The sequence below is a fragment of the Caloenas nicobarica genome, chromosome 3, assembly GCF_036013445.1.
Source record: "Caloenas nicobarica isolate bCalNic1 chromosome 3, bCalNic1.hap1, whole genome shotgun sequence".
Taxonomy (NCBI): Eukaryota; Metazoa; Chordata; class Aves; order Columbiformes; family Columbidae; genus Caloenas; species Caloenas nicobarica.
Window position 1 is genome coordinate 13,250,138 of NC_088247.1, and position 5,915 is coordinate 13,256,052.

A 5,915-nucleotide genomic window follows, 5' to 3' on the forward strand; every position below is an offset into this window, starting at 1 on the left:
CTAACTTAACTAAATTATTTAGAGGTCCCTAAATATTTCAGACTTCAGTCTCTTTTCTGGATTTGCTTACTACTTGCAATGTGTTCTGGTTTATCTTAAATCAGCAACTGAGTAGCAAAGAGGCAAACTTTTATTCTGGTTACAGCTGCTTTACAAGTCTTTTCCTACTCTGTGGAGGAAGGAAAAGATTGTCTCCTTTAAGAGTGATAAGGAGTCCATAGACTATTAAACCTAGGTCTTAATAGCACAATCTAGAACAAACTTCTAGAGAGTAAGACATGGTAGGAATAAAGTCAGTGACAGCTTGCAAAGAGCCAGAATTTTGAGAGGAGACTAAGACACTGCTGAGGAGAACAAAGTGCAGACAGCCCGGCGTGAAGGAGGTCGTGGCAAGGAGGAGACTTCTAAAGCTCCTCTCTGTAGAGTTTGCTGTATCTCAGAGAAACGCTAAATGTCAGTAGACCAAAAGCATGATTGCATGAAAGACACCACCTTGCCTTACTCCATGTGAGTCCATTTCTCTGTTTCGCAAGTGTCTAGTTCTAGATTTTGTTAAAACAAAACTAGCTTTGAAATTTAATAGACCTGTCCCTTGGGTTGATTGAAACAGAAAAAGGCTTTGTGGTTCCATCTTAAAAACGCTAGCATTGCATCTACATGTGCTATTCTTATTGTATTAGTGCTTTTGACTCGTCCCCATCAAAGCTATCTACAAAGATAATCTGTGCAGCGGGACAAGTTCTCTTCTTCTTTTGTCTTCTAATTATTTCTCATGCAAATGTGGCATTTTTAAAAATTTCGCATTACTATCTCCGTATTTTCACATCCCTTCAGCTGCCAGCTAACCAGGTTCTGATCCTTTTGTAGACTGCACATTTTTCGGGAAATGAAGACCATTTGCCTGAGATAGCAGCTGGCTTTGTGCTTCTAAAGTACATTTCTCTGTTGTGTAGTTAGCATTTGTTCTTGCAAGTACTGGCTATGACCATCTTGTCACACAGTGCGCATCAGCCACAATATTCTTTAACAAGGTAATCACTTTGAGCCCCACACCAACTTGTTTGTGATGTAGTGGTGAGCCCAGAACATGGATTTTTTTTAGGCACTATTTGCTTTTGGAGACCCAGTAATGCCAAATTATATATGACGAGACATTTGTTTCCAAACTTTTCTGCCATGCTTGGCACAAAAAAGAAGCTTAAGACATTTAATATGCAGTGTTACGCATACTACCCATCTAAACCTATTTTTTGCTCAATGTCCATGCCCAAGGCAAAAGTTTTGGCCAGCTTCTGCCTGGGCATCATGCCATCCTGACAGATGGGTATGAGTGTAGACAATCAAGAAAGTATGTTTGTTCATCAAATAAGAGTGGTTGGGGCATTTTTCCCAGCTGACACTCTGAAAACAGCTGTCTTTCTTAAGCATGCTTGTTTCTGGCTAAAAGGTCTGTGATATTAGTAATTCTTCTCTGAACTATGCAAACTGTCAATAAATAAAAGAGTCATTTTACAATTAGCTATGGTTACTGCGTTTGAGGCTACTTTTAAAGAGTAGTCTCAAGCATTTATTTTTGCTTCCAGAATTAGGAAGTGAGGACCAAGTGTCCATGACTCATCTGAGTTGCAATTAAACAGAACTGACAAATGTGTTCTCACTTTTTATGCAACACTGTGCAACAGGCTGCCCTCTCTGTTGATGACCGAGGTAACTGGAAACTGTGATACCTGCACTCCCTTCTCAGCTCTGCTGTTGTCGTACTCCCTAACCTTAAACAAGATGTTTGGTTTCTGTTACCCAGAGAGGAGGAAATATGACAGAATTACCTTTATTTTCCAGTGAAACAACTTGCTCGATTTCATTAAAAAAAACAGTTATAAAGTCCTTTATGGTCTACTGATGCATTTCAAAATCTTTTTTTTCATGTTAAAAATAACACACAATTTTTTTGCATTTCATAAGCTTCACACGTAGCCATGTGATATTTATATTCCTGGGAAAAGATTTTATCCAGCAGCAGGAGGGAATGAAAAACTCAACATTGACTCATCTACCAAGACAACAACAGTGGTTATGTTGTTTCAGAGAGTGTCATAATGATCTATATGCTCAAGATTTTTACTGTATAGCATGCAGTGATTTATAGACATCATGTGTTTATATAACCATAAAAGCAATGGCTCTTCACAAAATTATTTACTTGCCATTTTGCAACCATTTTAACACTGCCGGTCAAAATTGTTCCTCCTGTAAACTGGTGATATTTTACTAAAACAAATGAATTTACCTGGGATTAAATAAATGATGAATGTGTCCTAATGTGCCTCAGACTATTGTCACCATGGCGCACAATGAATGTTCTGAAGTCTGTGTAATCCCAAATTGTTTTTGAAGGAAACTCCAGAAAAATACCTGAGACATGAAATGTCAAGGTTCAAATCTTAACAAACACGTTTCACTACAAAAGGTCTTCTGTCACAATATGAACACTGAGTGCCAGGATACATAATATACACATATACAAAAAAGAATTCTTGGCATATTGTGGTTACCCACACCAAAACCTTTGAGAGGTTAAGTTATGCAGAATTTTTTTTCCCAGCGCTTAGCAGAAGAGGCCGAAGCCCAAGAAGAAGTGGAATATGTGGGGCCACTTGGCTGTCTTCGTGGGATGGCAGCACTCAGTTTCCTACGGAAACATGCCACTATATCTATCACACATCCACATTTGGACCAAAATCTGCTTCTCAAAGAGCTTGAATATTTACAGTGAGAACTCGTGGGAATCAAAGTATTAATTCATGTGGCTATTTTCCCACAGGTTTAATGGAGAATATCTTTGTCTTTGAAAATCTGCCAGGCCTGAGCCAGGATCTGCAGTATTTATATACTACAGGGTACTCACTGACTAATTGCAGGCATGAGCATGCCCCATTTTTTCCTTGCCATCTCGCTAATATATGCAGTTATTGGCTTCACCTGTGAGAGGTAGGTGTTCATCCCAACCTTCCTGCATGTGACAGTGTGTAGCGTGTCCACCAAGCCGTCCTTGTCCTTGTCCCCATGCCACACTCCCAGCAGTGCCCTTGCCAGGGGAAGATGCTGATATACTTCCATTGCAAGAAGCTCCCGATTTCCCTGAGAGTTCTGGAATGGGGAAAACACTGAAAAAGGAGAGCTCAGGTGAGTCTGTAAAGGATACTGGGCAGGAATGGGACAGTGGGGCACTACTGCCTCTTTGGTGAGCGAGGCACCGGCCTACTGCAGTCATTTCATAAAGAGAGAAAAATTCCCAGGAACGGGAGGTTAGTCCTGTGCATTTTTTTTGTCAGCCAATAAAACTTAAAACTTTTTAGTGGGATTGAGATGATACTGTGTCACTGCACCACAAACAAACCTTGGCAAAATGATGGAAGGCCAGCAATTACAGCTCTTCCTTGTCTGTCAGTGATAGGTCTGTGATCCTGGACAAATATGGAAGGGGCAGCTTTTTTCCAGCAAACTCATTCTTGAGTTATCTGAAGATATTTTAGCATCCAGGAAGAAAGGTAGAGGAAAATGTTTATTTTACAAACAGAGAAAAATTTTGTTTTCTAATCCTTCCCCCCACCCCCTATTCACAACTATGCTCAAAAGGGGAACCTTCTCACAGTTTCATGAGGAAACAAGCTTCAAGACCACCCAGAGAGCTCTATTCCCTTCCTCTTGTCTAAATCACACAAAGAAAAATAAACGAACACAACATTTGCCTTCTCATCCCTTCTTTTCACTAAAGGGTCAGGAAGGTCGGGAATCTTTCTTTTGCCATCCCTGGACACCCTCACCCTCTTCAACAACCAATCCAGATGGATCATGGCCTTTGAAATCTTAAATCCTTTAATCAGTTTCTCCAACTTTCTCTGTTGGCTCCTTTATGTCACATTCCTCGGCTAATTCAGGTACCTTCATACAGCGTAGGATTTGGATGACAGAAAACACATGGGGAAGTACAAGTCCAGAGATCTGTGCAAGTGGTGGGTTGATTATCCTTGGCTTCATTAAGGTTGCTCAGCAACATGAGCTTGTATTAATCATGTCAGAGCAGCCTCATCCTGACAGGCAATCTGCATTGCCAGGATACAGACCCTTCTTGGACACTGCTGAAAAAACGTTCCCATGAGCTGTCCCTCTGCTCTCAGTGAGGTAATGGATGAATGAAAATTTAGACTTGTCAAAAATTTCATGAATTATCCTCACTACTGTAGTGAGTCCAACAGGAAAGCAACATAGGATGTTGTACAAAACAAGTTTTCAGTGATTGCAAAACAAAGACATGAAAAGCAGCAATTGAAATATTAGATGGTGTGGCTAGATGATCCAGGTAGTAAACAAGGAGTAAAGAATTCCCCAATAGATAGATCAATGGTTGCACGGTTCACAGCTTTGCTATGCCTGGAAACATGGAGATAATATATTCTTGAGAGATTCATCACTAAGACCACAGTCATCATTTCCACCTGGATTTTTTCCATTTGATAATTTTATACTGTTAATCAGAGCTCATCAGATACTGCAGAAATAGCATTCAAGAACTTTGGTCTAAATTCCAAACAGCTCCTTCATGTCTATTTCTTATTAATATGATTATGTTGCACTTGCAAATGTTCTTTTTTTTATCTCAGCCATTTAATGATTTCAAATTATCAACTATTTAGTGGAGCAGCACCTAAAGTAGCATTACAGAACAAGGCTGAACTCAACCATGAATTACTTTTATGCTGTCAGGCCAAACAGGAACTTCTGCAGATCTCCAGATATTTAGTATGGACACTATCAAGCTACATCTGGGGCTTTAAATTTGGGGCAGGGTTTACTGAAAAATTATTTGGTCAAGTGTTACTGGATTCATATTTTAGTAATGGCATTTCTGGAAGTAGTTTCCCTTTAATGATATGTGGGTGAATAGGAGTGATGAGAGCCTTTTAAAATGAGGTGGGGTTTCTCAGACACCTTGCAGATGATTTTAGGACACCATCCCTAAAAGTCTACGCAGGTATCACTGTATCAAAGCTTCCCTAAAGTCAAATGGGATTCTGGAAAAGCCATGGAGTTTATTCCCTTACTACAAAGGTAGATAACTTTGTGTCGAAACACTCTAGAGCAGATATATACCCATGTCTGTATATGCTTCTACTTTCATGTCTACCACCAACTCATTCTGTACAAAACGAGATCTAATTATAAATTAAAGGGTTGTACCCCAAGCAGTGTATAATGACACACTGGCTGCTACTGTACCAAAGGTGGAAAACTGTCAGAAATGCCTTTCTTCCTTTTGCGCTTTTTTTTTTTTCTTTTTTTAAGCTATTGCTTCATGTAGCAGGAAAAAACAGCATGGAATTGCAAGGAGATTTACTTATAATAAACAAGCAAATAAACTTAAACTTCAAAAGAGAGTTTTAAGACTGTAGGAAAGATTTGACTCCTATATCTTTGCACAAAGACAGAAAGATATCTATTAGTTTGTTCATACTTGAACATGTGGGTATAAAAATAGCACCTAAATTGGAGAGACAAGTGAGGCAAGGTTTTGTTTATTTCTTTGCTTGTTCATACAATTTATCTGAGGCTTCACTTACTTCCAAATAAAGAACACATCAGGTCATTGAATACTATGTATACTCCCCCCCCCCCCATTTTTATTAAGTCACACACACTGAAAGAAACCACTTACAGGCAAGGAAGACTACTCTTGGCCCGCTGCTCTGCAGGACAAGCTCCAGATCTCTGAATCTCCATCAGACTTAATTAGACAGAGTTTCATTTAGCAGTCACTATTTACAGTCTAGACTGTAAAATTTGAGCAGTCAGGGACTGCCTCATCCTATATACAGTATTAACATAATGGACTTCTACTCTCATTTGATTTTTGTTTA